Here is an 18,722-nt window from a genome sequence, read left to right as displayed (position 1 = left end):
GAGGAAAAGCTGCTGCGTGAGCTGACAGATATTGAAAACCTGTGCTTTGTTTCTAAAAGGCAGAGGGGATGAGGGACAACCTTCCTAGATGCACAACCCTGTTGGGGGCTGATTGTGATAATGTAGGTGGGGCACTATCCAGAACTTGTGTACTAACTGGCCTATGCAGACATCACTTTCATGCAAACTGGGAGCATGCCAGCCACATGTACTGGGAGAGTGCAGTCTCGGCAATGCAACTAATCCACCCAATCACAGTATTGTGTGGACTGAGCAATGCATGCATGCAAACTAAAATCTTGGTTCCACTCATTGCCCAGTTCATACAACAGTGATTGCTTGTATTGGATGTATCATGGGGACCACATACTTCCTCATATCTGTGCTTGATGGGCTCCTAATTCACATGAACAGGCCTACTAGGGTTGCCAGCTCAAGGCTGGGAAATACCTGGAGATTTAGGGGGTGGAGCCTGAGGAGGGTGGGGCTTGGGGAAGGGTGGGACTTCAGTGGGGTATAATACCATAGAGTTCACCTTACAAAGTGGCCATTTTCTCCAAGTGAACTGATCTCTGTTGCCGGGAGATCAGTTGTAATCCCAGGAGATCTCCAGCCACCACCTGGAGGTTGGCAACCCTCAGGCCCACATACTATAGTGCAATAGACTGCACTATGTAATCTATATTGCACAGTGTAAAAATAGTTATACTGTGAAGGCAACTCCTGCTTCAGATATCACCTCTGCTTGGGCCTTAAGCAAACTATTTTGCCTCAGCCTCCATCTTCAGAGCGGGGACAATAACATTGAACTACTGTACAAGGTAGTTGTAGTAGAATTGATAGTCAAGAGCTAACTGGAACCTGATTATGGGTTGGAGGAAAACTCCACTCCCTAGACTGTTCTCCTGCAGATGTGATCTTGATGTTGCCTGATGACTCTGCTATCAGGTAAACCAGTCTTAAAAAATAGAGGCCCTGTCTGTGCTTGAATTCTACCTGGGATCCTGATAGGTTGGGAAGTACTAAAACTCTTGGTATAGATATGATCCTGTACTCCCAAGTCTCTGTCCTTAGCATGATAATCATGACTACCTTTTTGAAGAGTCTGTTTCTTTTGCACTTCCTCTTCTATATTGGGACATATAAAACCCAGAATGGTCCGTAATCTCCTTCCCATCAACAACAGGGCTGTACTCACCCCTATGTTGATCTGTGGGGTGATTCTATATTTTAAAAGAAATTGAGCTAGCTTGGTCTCCAAAGTCCCATTAGTCATTTTTTTCATTCCTTCTCTGAAAGTTCTGATGGCTCTCTCAGCTAAACCATTTGAAGCTGGATGATGGGGAGATGTTCGAATATGTTTAATCCCATTCTACCCAGGAACTCCTTAAATTCCAAGCTGGTAAAATTTGATCCATTATCTGTGACCAGTACCATTGGAAGTCCGTGATAAGCAAAGGTCTGTCGAAGTTTGCCACATGTTGTAGCTGAGCTAAAGCCTTCATGCGAGAGATTCCAGGATGGGCTTCATGCCGTTCCTGTAGAACCTTCTGTCGTCCTTGTGGAGGAACAACCCTGGTACCTCATAATATGCACCCATTTTCCACACTTAATTCAGCCCTCCTGCTCCAGTAACAAATTGCTTCTCCAGGATTCTGTGTGGGCCAGCCGTGCAGAACGAACTGTGCTACTTGAGACAGAATTGGATCTTTCTTGGTCCGGACTCTGATCTGAGAAGCTTTTTCTGGGGTTTAATCAAGATCCGACTCATGGTTTTTTGTGTGTGTGTGTGTGTTTTTGTATGTAACAGAAGGAATTAGGTGGCAGAGCCCCAACATGGTGGATTTGGCCGCACTACCAGAGACTGTAGGGGGGCAGATACCTACTTTGAATGTTCTTTCATATTTTAAAAAGCAAACAAGCCTCCATGCCAATAAATCCTCCAAAGCAGAATTCCTGGCAAATGTTGGCCACAGTGGTATGTCCTGTCTATTAACTATAGCATAAATGTCTATTGTAGGGTGTGTGCTACCAAAATGTTTGGTTTAATCTCCAGAGACTCATGAAGGCTCAAGAAACCCTGGCTGGCTGCAACTTGTAGCCAGCAGCCCAAAAACCATTATCCAGATGTCAGGACCCAGGCAGGTTTAACTGCAGTAGCCCAGGGAAAGAAGGGTCAGCAACTGTGGTGCAGTCCCAGAGAGCCATCATGTCATGCCTTCCTTCTCTGTTTTCACTAAAAAATTTAAAGGGCTGTGGGAGAGAAAGACTCTTGAAATTCTGGGAGATAACTTTTCATTACTCCCTGAATTCCCAGAATATTTGTTTTTATTCAGCTGTACCTGAACTGAACCTTAAATGGCTTATTTCAGATATATTTTCAGCACTGGTCTATCCAGATGCACATCCAGTCTAATATGCAGGCACAAAACATGGCATCCAAGTAGGGTTGCCAGCTCTGGGTTGGGAAATACCTGGAGATTTTGGGGGTGGAGCCCAAGGAGGGTGGGGTTTGGTGAGGGGAGAAGCTTCAATGGTGTATAATTCCCTCCAAAACGGCCATTTTCTCCAGGTGAACTGATCTCTGTTGCCTGGAGATCGGTTGTAATAGAGGGAGGTCTCCAGCCATCACCTGGAGGTTGTCAACCCTACATTCAAGTCAGGCGTTGAACAACAAGGTCAAGATGACCCAGAGTGTAAATGAGGATACTGAGCAAGGTGAGTTTGGCCAGCAATCATGTTTGCACCAAAGTTCTTAGCATCCCTGACCTGACGTGGTTCAGCCTCTTCTACTACCTCCGTTCTCTGCCACTTCATTCTCCTACATGTAGGAACCACTTCTCAACTAATGTCTCTGAAGTGCCTGAACCACTACATATAAAGTGTTAGTACTAATTTTTATTGAAAGGCATTCTGCATATGCTCAGATACATTATTGTTCTCATTATATGTCGCAGGGTTGAGCTGTGGCACTGAAAAATGGGTTTAGGGGCTCGACCTTTGAATCATTTATGCCTTATTGACAGTATGTGTCAATCCCTGTACTGCTGATTGGATTTATGTGGTTGAGGAACTCTTCTCGTTATTTCTTCTCTCTCGTGCTTTCCCTTAATTCCTTTCCCCTTTCACAGACTTGAAGCAAAGCCAGAAAGTCGGGGTTTAACAAAATAAACAGTGTCCATACAGTTGCATTTAGTACAATCGCACCCTGGTAATTGGTATGGAAACCAATCTATCAGTCCCAGCGAGTGCATCAAATTACTGACACTCTCTTAGCCGAGGCTAGGGAATCCTGGGATGAGGAACATGATATACAGCCTTTCTTTGGGGGGCTACTCCACTGATAACTGTATATTTTCCAGCACAGAAACACAACAAGCAGGAAGAAGATAGTAGTTCACAGCAGCATTGATGCAGCACCCTACTCATAGCTAATAAGTGCTATTTCAGAGACTTCAGGTAGGGGTATATTTGAGGTTGGAGAGCACAAATGCAGGTGAGGAAAGAGAAACATAAATATGGATTTGTTGGCTCAGGGAAAGCCCTACGGAGCATACAAATAATCTATCCAGTCCAGCATGTGGTCTCCAAAAGCTGCCAAGCTAACAATAGCTTACTAACACCACCCATTTTAAGGTGCAAGCACAGTCTACGAATTACAGGCAGACTGGTGCTGGGCTAAAATTGGGGGATGGCATAGTTCAAATCCCTGTTCAGCTGTGAAGATCTCTGATTGACTTGGGGGTCAGTCATTATCTCTCAACCTTACCTGCCTTTTTAATATTGTTTTTAATATCGGGCCATGGTTTTACTTGTAAGCTGCCCCAAGCAGGACTTTGAAAAGGCAGCATAAAAATATGCTAAATAAATAAATACTCATACAATTGATATAAGGATACGACAGGACTATTAGGGATACTGCAGATTTCACAACAAATGTGTTCAACTGTTGAAGGTTCCATGTTTGGATGCCGTGGTTAGATGTCAGCTGTCCATTTTACATCAAACAATTCAAATGTCTGCTAAACAACTTATGTATTGCTTCCTCCCCACCCCCCCAAAAACAGAGCATGTGTGAAAACACAATCAATTCAAACGGATCAGCAGCCATTAATATCATTCAGGACTACTTAGATGACCATCAATTTATGTTTTTAAACACACACACAGCATTTATTTATGACTGATTTATGTGATTTTGATTGATGGTAACTGTCTATGCCTGTGGGCCACCAGAGAAGTAACCTGCTGAACAGCAATACACCAGTCAACAAAAAGTTGAACCAGTCAGTCACCAAAAATTTGGCTTCCTCATCGCAACTGGCAAACAGGTTGTGAGCCAAACTGGCTTATGCATCACTAGGGTTAATACATATTGTCCTGAGATCCTTGGAGGAAAGATGGAATAAAAAAAATGTAATAGAACAAATTGGGTTGGATGCCGGTACACACTCTGTGGCAGTTTTTGCATACCTTCTTTGCCAAAAATGTGTTTCATCTTTTTTTATATATACCTAACAAAGTTTTGATGTTTCCATTATTTATTTTTCTCAGATGCTGCTTCTCCTAGATTAATTCTGATCTTTGTGGCCATTTTATAGAATAACCAGAAGTCCTGTAGCACCTCAGAGATTAACACATCTTTATTAGCAGGGGGAAAGAATCCAGTGGAATAGACTTCTCTTGCCTTTTATATACCATCTGGTTTGCAGTTTGCTCAATTTGAGATGATTTGATGGACCATTGAAACTCCTCTTCTTCTGTCTCAGATGCTGTCTGCTGCCAAATATAATCAGAAACAATACCTTAGGGGGCAGTTCTTATACTTGTCCTCTATCCAGTCAGTACTCAAACTAGCCACTCGATGGCACCACTGTTGTATTAAAACATTACTATGGGTGTCCTAGTCTGCTTGGGTATAAACGATTGAGGTGGTCCATCTCCAAAGAATGCCTGATGCAGTCTTTGGCGCCATAAGAAGCATTCCCCATCAGTGACAGCAGAACATCATTCTCTGCCAACATACCTGGATGCAGGTGGAACATGTCATGTAGGAGACCTTGTCAATCTCCTCTAAATTCATGAGAGACCAACCTGGGAGGGGAAAGAGAGCATTGAAAGGCTCTGGGGCACAATGAAGAGCAGAGGGGATAGAACAGGCTGCTGGATGCTGATAGTTCCTCAAAAGTGTCATGATTTCTGGGTACCTCTTAAGCATTAGAAGGCCTGTGACAAAACTGTCACAGAGATGGCTCTGGTCGCCCTTACAGATGATCTCCGTTGACAGCTGGATCAAGGAGGGTTGGGGCTGCTGATACTTTTAGATCTGTCAGCAGCCTTTGACATGGTCGGTCATGACCTTCTAGACCACTGCCTTGCAGAGCTTGAAATCCAGGACACAGAGAAAATGCTTGCAATCCTCCCTCCAGGATCGGGGACGAAGGGTGGTGCTTGGAGAAGAGGTTTCGCAGCAGCATCCTCTGAAACTTAATCCAGCAAAGACGGAGGCCCTGTGGCTCGGCTGAGGTGGCTTGGGGATGGGGTGCCAGCTCCTAGCTCTTGATGGGGTGCAATTAACATCTTTGGCCTCCATAAGGAGTCTGGGTGTGATCCTTGATGCCTTCTTGTCTATGGATGCTCAGGTCTCAGCTGTGGTCAAGATGGCCTTTTTCCATCTCATTGGGCCCAGCAGCTGGTGCCTTACCTCTCCCACCCTGACATAGCCACGGTGATCCATATGTCGGTCACCTCTAGGCTAGATTACTGTAACTTGCTCTATGTAGGGCTGCCTTTGAGACTGACCTGGTGGCTCCAGCTGGTACAGAATGCTGTGGCGAAGCTCCTTACCAGGGCCTTGATCCGTGAGCACATTCAGCCAGTTCTCCGCCAACTTTATTGGCTCCAGCTGGAGTTCCAGATCAGGTTCAAGGTGCTTGTTTTGACCTTTAAAGCCTTACATGGTCTGGGACCTTCGTATCTTCGGGACTGCCTCTCCCAGTACACCCCAAAGGACAATGTGTTCATCAGATGCCAATCTTATGGTGGTCCCTGGTCCTAAGAGTGTGCGGCTGTCCTCAACAAGAGCCAGGGCCTTTTTGGCCCTGGCTCTGTCCTGGTGGAAAGCTTTTCCCGGTAACATCAGGGCCCTGTGGATCTTGAAAGAGTTCTGCAGGGCTTGCAAAATAGAGCTATTCCACCAGGGCTATGATTGAGGACAGCCGCCAATGTCATCAGAAATGGCCTCCCCACCTCCCCCAGCTTTCTTCGCAGTTTGACTTTGGGGGGTTGGCCTGTAGCTGCCTTACCGGTGAGCTGGATTTTAGCACCATTCATGGTTAGTATGTGTTTTTAGCCTGTCGATTGGTGATTTTTAATGACTTTTAGATTATTATTGTATATTTTAATTGTTGTAACTTGCCCGGAGCCTGGTTTTGCTGGGGAGGGCACGTCAAAAGTCCAAGAAATAAATAAACAAAAATAAATAAATCATCTGTTTCTACAGCTTTGGAACATACGGACTGTGACTAGATGGGAGTGCTCCTGGGAAAGCACAAAGTGAACTAACCTGTGTAACTCCAGATACTCTACACATGAGGGATCACAGGAATGGCTTTGCCTCCTGGTAGTGTTTCTAGGCAGGCACCTCTTTTTCTAGAAACTGAGCCAGATCTTCAGATCTTGGAAGGGTTCTCGCCTATGCAAACATTGGAGATTGGAATATTTTACTGCTACACCACAATTGGAAGAATCACATACAGTGAAATTCTGTGTAACTCATAAAGGTAAGAGGCCCCTCTGCGCTTGGCAATTGGTCCTGAGAGGATATCTGAGACAAGCAGCTGGCGCTCTTCCCTTTATTACCAGATGATAGAAGGTGGTGTGTGAGGAGAAGAAAAAAAAAGCTGTCTCCTTTTCTTAGAGGTTATGAAGGATAAGTCACATGGCTGCAGTTTTACCAGCAAGGCTCCATTAATCAGGAGCAAACTGAACAATTCAAGGGCTCAACAGGAAAGTACAGCGTGTCAGCCAGAATTTAGGAAAATGAGGAACAGCAGCAGGAACAACAAAACAATCCCAGATGCATTCAATTGGTGGTTTCTTTCCCCTTGCCAAAACTGCGGCTGGCAGAGTGAGATGGGAAATTCTATAGGTAAGAGGTCCTAGACGGAGCAGAAAGGGGATCTGTATTTGTACCTAGCATAGAGAGTGTGCTGGATTATATCTGTCCTGCTTCAGGCTCTCTGTATCAAGATTAGATGGATCCGAAGAGGAATCGTTTAGTTAAATCTTGAAGCTGACACTTCTAATATCCATTAACGCTGCTGTTCTGCTGAATACTATTAGCTGAGATAGAGAGACATCTCTTTTCCTCCTGGCTCCCCTCCTGCTTTTCCAGGCCGAAATAGCTGCTATTTCCATTGTAAAACAAAGCCTATAGTGGGTTCGGATTCAAACAAGACCCTTCTCATGATACGTGAAAAAGCAACCTGACCTGATCCCATACTGAGGTATGTTTTGTAAGCTGAACCCTGCCTGAAAACCATTGGTGTACACCAGACCTTCTGCCATCGTATAGTTTCTGCTTATGAGAATGAACAATGTACTAATCACAAATCAATAGAACATATTTTATAGACAACATAAGAGACAATGAAGGATATTGCTTAGCAATATACTTCTAAGTCTGGGATGCAAACATGGGTGGAGCAGAACTTCACATCAGCAGAGTGAAGCTGTGCTGGCTATATTCCTATGTGACACAGTAAATAATCAAAGTGGAGATTTCAGAGAGTCACTTATATCCACTATGCTGATAGCAGCCTGTTGTATGGGAATGTGACCTCTCCTGACATAGGGTTGGATCCAACCATCTTTTCTTATGGTGAAAAGGAAAAAGGTGACCAATAAAAAGGCTATGCTGAAGACTATGGGACCTGCATGGACAAAGCCTCGAGGGGAAGAGGCTATAGTACAGAGGGGAATGGGGTGAGGTTGAGTGACAAAGCTAGTTGGATCCAACCCAATATCTGGTGCTGGATTTCTAGTACAGACATACTAACTGGGGTTGCCAGGTCGCAAGGCAAAGAACTCAGCTACCACTGCAATGGCACTGGTTGATTCCACTCTGCTTCCTGCTCTGTTTCCTCCTGGGATCCATCACTCATCCTGCTGTGAGGCAGAATTAAGGCCAAAAAGAGGAAGAGGATGGTGAGTTATGGGACCCATCAAGAAATGGGTCAGGGGAAGGCCCAGCAGCAAGTATCTCATGTCTTTATGGATCTAAGTAATTGAGCGATGGTCCACATGCTAAAACAAGTTGGAATCTCATACAGCATTCAGTTTTAGAGCCATCAATAATTTTAGATCAGGAGTGTAGATTAATTCAAATTTTGTTTATTTGAATTACTTCAAAACCAATGCATTCAAATTTGAGTTAATTTGGAAGTAATTGGAATTTAATTAAACCAGAGTTGGATTAATACAAATTTAAGAGTGCATCACTTTGATTAATTTAATTTTAAAGGCATATATCATTACATAGATCATTAATCTACCGAAGCAAGTTCTCTTCACACGTTGGAACAAAGTGGAGCTGCCATCTTTTTCTCTGTGTCTGTAGTAGCCACATAAGAAAAAAACCAGGCGGCCCGCCCTCTCCACTCTCCTCTCCATGTTTTCAATCCCAGTTTGGAGATTCCTACTTTCAGCATTATGCCTTTATAAGACATGTACATGGCAAGTACAGCTTTTCAAACCCTGAAGCACTACTGATGTGCAAACTCTCTGCAGTTCAGATCATAATTTGGTTGCCAATTATGGGTGACTTCTGCAAACATTTTTTAATCCCTTTTTGTTGTTGTGTGGGGATTTTTTGTGGGAGGAAGGCAACCCATTGCCTAGGCAACCATACAATGGTCCCTTTCATAGAATCATAGAGTTGAAAGGAGCCATACAGCCCATCTAGTCCAACCCCCTGCTCAATTCAGGATCAGCCTAGAGCATCCCTCCTTGTATATCAGCTATAATGTCTTGCCCCATGATTGGCTATTTACCTTTTCTCCAGTACGGTTTCCCTCATGGTGGAATTCAGCATGTTTCAAGCATATTTATATATTTTGTATGACAGGTGCTTAATAACAACTCAAAATTGACGTGCATTATAATGTATATAATGCCATTATAATGAGCGTCTCTGCACTTCCATGGTGCATATATGTTCATATGTTACAAAGGCTTGTGTGTGTGTATGAGAAACCTTGTTAGGCAAACCTTGGGGTGCGCCTGTGGGTTAGTGGTAAAACATCTGGTCTATCAAGGTCTACTGTGCATGCAGAAGGTTCTAGGGTCAATCCCTGGCATCAAAAGGAAAAGGTTTTAGTTGATGTGACTTACCTCTACCTGAGGCCCTGGAGAGCCACCGCTGGTCAGAGTATTCTATATTGACCTTGATAGACCAGAGCTTCAAACCTAAAGATACTTAACTAGGGAGCAAATTTGCTCATCTCACTTAAACATGCATCGGATTGCCCTGCAATGCTCCGACTCTGTGTAGGGCAGCATCATGTGTTCACGTGGATTTGCTGCTTGGCTAACGGGATGAACTACACAGATCTTATTGGGATCTGACGGAGCCTGAGAGTCAAGTCCCTAATTGCATCAGCTCCCACATTGGGCCTGTCACCCTGATATGTTAGGCTTACCTTACTATCAATCACTGTTTGATAAGGCAATCCTTGGGAGATAGCATATGTAATTGTTCACCAGACAGTCCAAATGGGAAATGCAAACAGCCTGTCCATCCCTTCATTGTATCATTTCCTGGGGAAAGCCTTCTGGGAGCCTGGCTGCCAGCAATCCGATATTCACCATCAAGTCTCTCGTGAAATTGTAGCCACGGCCCTGGGCAGGTTGCCCTCCTGGCTCATGAACCCTGCCTGCCTTTTTGCTCTCGGCTGCGGAGAAACCTTTGACGCACTTTCAATCAGAGAAGCTGTCAGTCATTCCTGCTTCTGGAGCTAGGTGGAGAATTGTGTGTGCTCCTGTGTCAATGCTCTTCTGAAAGAAGCTTAATAGGTTGTCAGAGCAGCAGCTTCAGCAAACGAGAACGTGGAAACTAGGGATATTTCCCCCCCCCCCAGGGTGGAGAGTCACTGTTACTTTAAATGCCATCCCTCAATTAAACTAAAGTTCAGACTTGCTAAGAGAAGGTGGAGGCACTGTTTCTTTGCTGCCTAATCTTTCGAACCTCAGCAGCCTGATGCGGACCAAGGATCACTTACACCCAGATCCTCAATCAACAAGTGGTCCACGGCAGATCTCTTGGCCTTTCCCAGCTGGCCTTCTAAGGCTTGGCAAAGGGCAGCATGTGAGCAGCAAGTGCTGGTACTGTGTGTTTAGTCAACTCCTGCTCTAGGGGGAGCAGTAATGAATGATTTGTACTGCTCAGAGCTTACTGAATTCTTCTCTTGTTTTCAGTGTCTCTTGTGATTTTTGTCTGCCTGTGATGGCCGAGGCTGGCCTGCTTTCTTGTCAGATCTCAGAAGCTAAGCAGGGTCAGCTGGTTCTGGTTACTACCTGGATGGGAGACCACCAAAGACATCCAGGGTTGCTACACAGAGTTCGGCAATGACAAACCATCTGTTTGTCTCTTTCCTTGAAAACCCTACAGGGTCGTCATACATAGGGTTGCCAGCTCGGGGTTGGGAAATACCTGGAGATTTTGGGGGTGGAGCCTGAGGAGATGGGGTTTGGAGAGGGGAGGGACTTCAATGCTGTAGTGTCTGATTGCCAGAGTGGCCATTTTCTCCTGATGAACTGATCTCTGTCGCCTGGAGATCAGTTGTAATAGCAGGAGATCTCCAGCTAGTACCTGGAGGTTGTCAACTCTAGTTATAAATCAGCTGTGACTTGATGGTAGTTTCCACCACCAAATTTGTTATTTCCTGAAGGTTATTGTACTACTGCAAGTAGGGTTGCCAACCTCCAGGTAATAGCTGGAGATCTCCTGCTATTACAACTGATCTCCAGCCAATAAAGATCAGTTCACCTGGAGAAAATGGCTGCTTTGGCAATTGTATTCTATGGCATTGAAGTCCCTCCCTTTTCCAAGCCCCACCCTCCTCATGCTCCACCCCCAAAATCTCCCACTGGTGGTGAGGATGGACCTGGCAACCCTAACTGCAAGGCCTACACTTATTATTGAATGTTGCAGCAAACTTTATAAAATGCAGTTCCGCGTATGCTAGGCTGGTTTATTTTCCCAGCTCTGCTAATATTAAGCCCCCCCTTCCTTCCATCTCTTTTCTCATTCCCTTTGATTTGCATATTATTTTATTCTAGTCAGAATAAATAAATAAATACTTGCAATGGTGCTGGTGCCCGTATCCTGACCTCCATGTTTCCTTGTGATAAGGAGCATTCATACATGCACAGAATTGTTGAAAGCACACAGTGGTTAGAATTGGGGTGCTAACAGTCACCATGAACTGGACAGCCCTATGAGAAAGCCAAAAGTTTTACTGCCTAGACTGGCACTCTCCAACTGGCACTCCCTGGGTAAAACTTTTAAATACATAAGTAAATAATGATAAATAATAATGATTAGGAGGGAAGGCAGCATGGTATAGCCCAATCTCGTCACATCTCAGAAGCTAAGCAGGGTCATCCCTGGTTAGTATGTGGACGGGAGACCATCAAGGAATACCAAGGTTGCTATGCAGAGGCAGGCACTGGCAAACCACCTCTGTTAGTCTCTTGCCATGAAAACCCCAAAAGGGGTTTCCATAAGTCGGCTGTGACTTGACGGCAGTTTACACACACAAACAATCATTATTACAAGTAGCACCATTCCAAAAGGACCTCCAAATTTTTAGTCCTCCATGCGTTGGAAGCTGCCTAAATTTCTCTCATCAGACCAAAATATCCATTTAATACTAACAACAGCACAACCCCTTCCACCAAACTCTCCCCTCTCACTCTCAGTTTCCATATTTCAGTTCCTAGTTGCCAAAAAGAGCTGTCAAAATTGTAACTGTGTTTCCCAGCTGTCAGCTGCTAATGGTTGTTTGGACCACCATTCTTATTGACTCTGGTGCTGCTGGGGGTAATTTTCACAGCGCTACCTGTCTGTGTAGGATGTTGTGTTCTAGGCTTGCCAACCTCCAGGTGGAAGGTGGAATCTATAGCATTATACCTCACTGAAGTCCCACCCCTCCTCAAACCCCGCCCTTCTCAGGCTCCACCCCCCAAAATCTCCAGGTATTTCCCAACCCGGAGCTGGCAACCCTACTGTGTTCCCGACTTGCAAAAAGGGATGAGCACATGTTGTGGGTCAGTTTGGGTTCTTGTTGGGTCTCTCCTGGATGAAAGAAAGAAGTGGAGATGGATAAATTGTTTGTTCACAGATGAGTAAGAGAGATGATTCAAGATTGCTGGTCTGGAATGTTGGGCCACATTCAGACAGTATGACAAACTCTGCTTGACCATGATGAGCACAGACACAGCTTATTCTCCTGTTTGTGCACTTCCTATGTCTCCCTCCTACTCTCCAATTCAGAGTGCACTTGAAAGCCTGTAGTCATATTACAGTTTGCTATGAGATTGTAATGCAGGTATACGAGCTCATTGGGTGGCGTTTCCTCCCAACAACCAAGATTCTAAACTTCAATAAACTACAATCAAATGTGGGACAAACTAAACATGACTGTTTTTAAAGAGTTGGATCCAGGGAAGAGTTGGGCTGGAAACAGCGCCACAGGAGGAAGAAGGGTTCCCGCCTGCCCTCAAACTGTTTTCCTGCTCAAAAGATGTCCGGGGGGCTTAAGCCTCCCGTTGAGTTGGAAGTTGTCCCCGCCGGCATAGGGGCTACCATTGCCACGGACGACTCTTTGGATTATAGGCTTTGACCTCCTCTATACATTAACATCAAATAATCTATGAAAAGAACAAGAAGCCTCACCTTTGGAAGTCAGAGTGAGTAAAAAGACACTTTTTGCCTTTATCTTGATTGAGAAGACCTGAATGACGATAAAAACACCTACGAAAACCGGCGACTCCCTGCCCAGCGTAACGAGACTTTTAAAATAAACAAATGCCATTAAATGAACTGACTAAGACCTTATCAACTTGATCAGTGAGTAGACGCAATAAAAGGGACTTTTGAATGACTTTACAACTACCAATTAAATGCTTTGAGGGGAGGGAGGGAGACGAGAACCTTCCCCCCCCACTTCCGGCTTCTTTGATTCAATGTCCAGCCACGTCGCCTCTTAAGACCGGAAGATAATAAGAAGGGCTTTGTTACCATCGAAAAGACAGGGCAGATTGGAAGACTTGAAGTGAATCTCCCCGGTGTAACCATCAAATCGTTCCTACTACTTAACCACCGAGAGGAGACGACGCAGGGTCTATGATACTGCAGTTTCCTGTCTACTTTCTTTTCTTTATCTGTGCTGCTTTGAAGCATAATTGAGGATATCTTGAAAATTACAAAGCCTGCTTCTATATAAGAATACAAGCAGATATGTCAAACAAGAGGTTGGAAGAGATGTTACTCAAACAAATGGACATGTTTGCAGTGCAACAAGATTTAGTCTTCGAAAAACAACAAGCGCTCTCACATCAAGCATTTCAACTAGCTGAGGTGATGAATATCCTATTTAAATCAATTAATGGAAAACTGGACACAATTATTGAGGAGATCCACAATATGAAGACCCAAGATTTTAAAGAGGTAGCTGCAAGTGACCACCTGGCAAGGAGAGAGAGCAACATGAGAGAACTCAATACCTCTACAATTTACTTGTCTGAGTCACTGCTGACAGGAGGAGCATTATTATCCCAAGAAAACACTTCCTGGCAGCCAGCGATGGAGGGAGACATGATGAAGGATTTTACCAAGAAGATGCTGGAAATTTTAACAAGAAGCCAATGGATACAATCACCGGGATCTTCTTTTACATCTTCAGAGGCCAGAATTGCAGCTACTATATTGAAAAACGGGGGGTGGGGATTGGGAAATAAAGAAGGACTGGCAGATCCCCTCCCAAAACAAGATAATGGCTAAAATGATGCTTATTTTTGGGGTGTAAGGGAGCCACGGTGGATTTACTTTGATGAATTTTTAATGGGAAAATTTGTTTATGTATTGATCTAATCCCTTTAATTTAGAATAATAGAATGTTATATAGAGACAATGATGATAATATTATAACTAGGTAGGACTTGAAATTGCTTATAGAAGTAGTATAGATAGCTTAAAGCAAGTCTGTATGAGAGAAAATAAGGATTAGAAATTAATTTGAAATGCAAAAGTGTTAACCAGTAGAATTAGTGACTGAAGAAGATGCGGGGAAGTCACATATAGTAGATAGCATAGAATATTATAGATAACATATTCTCAGTAATAGCAATGAACTTTTTTTGTTACAAGCAGTTACAACTGAATATATTGTTGAGATATGTTTATTTTAGTTGAATTGTAGAAAATAATAAAAATAATTAAAAAAAAAAAAAAGATGTCCGGGGGAAGGAGTTATCTCTGATTTTGCTGCTCCACGTGTGCAGATACCCCACGTTGAGAAGCAAAATCAGGGCAATAACTCCTCCCCCAAAGTAACAGTAATGTTTAGTTTGGCTCTGTGATTTACAATCCCAGTTTGTGGGGAGTCAACAGTCTCCAGTTTGCTCACCGATGTGGATATCGCCTCAAGAAATGCTAACTTTGCGCCCACTTAGACCAGACAAATTTATTACTTATCAAGATCTAATTAATTGGGAAGGAAAGAAATGCTCACTAAAAGACTTTCAACTTCTTAAGGATGATTTACAATGGCTCCAATACTACCAAATCAAATCAGTTTTTGTACAAGATGCTAAAAAAGGTTTTTCTAAAGAAAAATCTTCTTTTCAAAGGATTTTACTAGATAATAATACAAAACTGATTTCTAAAATGTATAATCTCCTTTTAACAATATATTGTGAGCAGGATACGATTAAACCAACTATGATCGATTGGGCTCAAAATGTGGGACATGATATTGTTTTAAATAAATGGGAAAGATTATGGTCCAAAGATCTAAAAGGAATAAAAGCACAGTCAGTGCGAGAAAACATTTATAAAATGATGTATAGATGGTATCTAACACCCAAGAAAATTGCAAAGATTTATAAAACGATGTCCCCTACTTGTTGGAAATGTAACAAAGAAATTGGTTCCTTTTATCACATGTGGTGGACCTGTGACAAAGCCAAAGACTTCTGGGACATGATTTATAATGAATTGAGATTAATACTACAAAAGAATATACCCAAAACACCAGAAATGATGCTATTGAGTATGATTCCAGACGACTTAGCAATACAAAGAACTTTTTTGATTTATGCCACAACAGCTGCGAGACTGCTTTATGCAGCGAAATGGAAAGGGTTAGAAACTCCTGAGAAAAAAGACTGGATTGTTAAAATGTTTGAAGTGGCAGAAATAGCAAAACTCACAGCCATTCTAAATGAAGAAAATGACGTTCGGTTTTTGGGGGAATGGGGGGCGTGGATGCATTATTGTGAATATGAGTTAAAAATGGGAAGAATGGAAGAATACTTTCTAATCTGATCCAGAGGATTATTTCTGATCTTTTTTATAATGATTAAGTATAAGTATATTTACTAACAGACTATGGTTTTTTTTTCTATATATGGTATTGATAGTTTATTAAGATTAGATTACCTACGACGGGATGAACTTTTTATTAAGAGGCAGATAGAGGTGAAGAGGAAGTCTAAAAACTTTTCCATTTTTTCTTTTTTCTTTTTTTATTATATGATATGGAACTATAACAACTTTAAGTTAGAATTGAAATTTGATATTGTTATAGATGTTGTTCAATGTAATGGAAAACTTCTAGTATAAAACCTAATAAAATTTATATATAAAAAAAAAACAGTCTCCAGTTTGCTCAGGCACTGTGTTTACACTAACAAAAGGATCATGCAAGCACGAATAAGGTGTGTCCAAGCTTGTCACAGAATATTTTGAGGTATCTGAACGTGGCCTACGTCATAGATATAGCTACCACACACATACACACACACATGATTCCCTGACACGAGAGAGGTTATTTGTGTGTAGAAGCAGCACGGCTTACAGAGATTGGGTGCATGGAATGAGCACATCCAAGATCAGATGAAAGATTTGTTAGTCTAGACCCCTGGTTCCCAACCAAGGGTCCGCAAGAACTAAATTAAGGTTCGCGAAACAAAGTTATAAACCCATAATAAATTAATATTTTCAATTAAAAGTTCTCTATTATAAAAATATATATTCAGATATTATTCTAAGCTTAATGTTTAACTAACAGTTATGGTTAAAGTTTATTTTCAAATTCACTGAATTTTTATTTTGAACCTTGGGGTCCCTGCACCAAACAAAAAAGTCCTAGTGGTCCCTGGTCAAAACAAGGTTGGGAACCACTGGTCTAGACCAAAGTCGTATTAACAATGGCCAAGATTAAATACAATAGTAAAACCATGCTGATTTCCTTCCCGTGGTTTGCCACAACTCAGGAAAAGGTATGTGGCAGAGGTAAAAAAGAGTACATAACTTCCTGCCTTGTAGTTCTTTTTTTTAAAAAAACCTCGCTCTTTCAAATCCCGTCTTGACCCCTGATTGGCACCAACAGGTGCTACAACAATGCCAGCGATAAATAACAGCAACTTAGAAGCATTTTTCTCAGCGCCTAGCTTTCAAAAACCTTAATAGCCCTGATGGGGTGGGGGAAATGGGAGGTAAAACCAGGAGAAAGAAGCACTGAAAGGACAGAATGAACTTGTGCGGGGAATGCACACAAAAATAAAACAAAACTACCTGAGCGATCAAAGCTGCCTTTATTTTAACACGCCACCGCAGAAGGAGGGGAACGGCTCCACAGCCTTCACCCCTCCTTCCCACACACTGTTCCGGCACATTTACCACATGGGGCTTTTCTGAGAAAACAGCGGCAGGACAATGGCTGGAAGAACACACGCCGCTTAGCCCAGCTCCACTTGGCTGCCGTGAGTCAGGCATATGTGGAAGCCACAGAAGAGGCGGGCAGGTGACTCGCTGCTCAAGGGACAGCCTCTCCCGGGCTTTGTTTTGCACTCCCCGCGTGGGCCGTGATTAATATCTGTAGGTGCTCATTTATTCCTCAGCAGGCCCTTTTGGCTGCGGCAGACGGCCCCTCAGCCCTCGCCAAATCTTTGCCCGGTACAAGTGGAGCCCTGCTGATTCTCAGGAGAACTCAGAGTCGCTGCCTCTTTGGACTGAACTGGATGGTTCCTCCTGTTAGGCCCCTCTTGTGTTCCTGGGGCAAGGTTAGAAGGGTAGTTAGCAAGGGTCGCTCCGTGCATTTTCCATGTGGCGCATGGAAAATTATTAAGTGCAAAAGGAAACTGCTAACCAAATAAAAATCTAAATGCCTTCCCGCGCATTAAGTGACAAATGCCCCCCCCTCCAGCAGAAATCTTTACCCTCTTCCGAATTCCGCTTTCCTCCCAGCTCTACCCACTGAGTTATTTATTTATTTAAATGTTCTAGCCCACCCCATCTCAGTCAAAACATTGCATTACTTCTCCACCGCTCCGTTTAGTAAGTCAGCTCTGGGTGCCAAAAGCCAACCCAAACAATATTTTAAAAGAGAGGTCTTAGGGTGGATTCAGGCAGCAACGGGCTCGCAATGAGATCACCAAGGCACATTTGACACAGGCCAGTTAGTGCGCAATGATCAGACACAATCCCTGAACTGATGCCTGGAATGTCACAGTGTGGCCCCAGAAGCAATGATGTTATAACATGTGAGACCCCATTACTTTAGACCCCTTAGGAAATATGTATTTCTCACATATTTTACTAGCTGTAACCTCCAACCTTCTGTCTGCAAAATGTGGCCTGCAAGATATGAAATACATTTTTCTTTACTTCAGGCAGCACTGAAGCAGCAAAGCTGGCAGCTGCTGGGCTGAGAGCATGATATAGTGGTTAGGAGTAGAGGTGTACAAGAATCGGTAAATTTCAGATTTGGGTTTATTGGGCCTGATTTTTTTCGGTAAACCCGGAATAAGCCGAATACCTATACAGGTAAAGTGGTATTTCGGCTTTATTTCGGGGTTTACTGAAAAATTCAGGTCCATTGCAGTCTATGTGGATTTTTTCAAAGATCCTGTGGCAGCATTTTTGGAGGTAGAGTCACCAAATTTGCAGTGTGGCTGCAAGGAACTCTCCTTAGACAGACACCAAAGTTTGGTGAACTTTGGGATGGGGGTCCAATTTTATGGGCTAGCAAAGGGTTTGCCTCCCATCCTCTAGGCCAAGCTGTCCATCGGTTTTCAAGTTCAGAAGTTCAGCGTTGCTGAGGACGGAAAGAGCCAACTGGCAGGCTGGCGCCTCAAAGTCTGGGGGCTTCCTTTGTATTTGGGGTGCATAGCATGATGTCCATACAAATTACCTTCCAAACCGAGGAAAAAGGCTTAAATGCAAGAAAAATAAGGCACGGAAACCATTACTTTTGGTGGCAAATGACATCCTGTGCACAGTCCTTTATTACAGTCATCAAAAATCTGATTTTGAGAGATGGTCACGGTTCGGGGAAATGAAGCCAGTCCAAAAAAAGATAGCAAAATGGGAGCAAGCACAGACCTGTGTATCTGAGCAAGGGCTTTTTCAGGAATCACCTATTTGGCCTCAGGAA

This window comes from Euleptes europaea, chromosome 3 (assembly GCF_029931775.1).
Source record: "Euleptes europaea isolate rEulEur1 chromosome 3, rEulEur1.hap1, whole genome shotgun sequence".
Taxonomy (NCBI): Eukaryota; Metazoa; Chordata; class Lepidosauria; order Squamata; family Sphaerodactylidae; genus Euleptes; species Euleptes europaea.
This window is presented reverse-complemented; position numbering follows the sequence as displayed.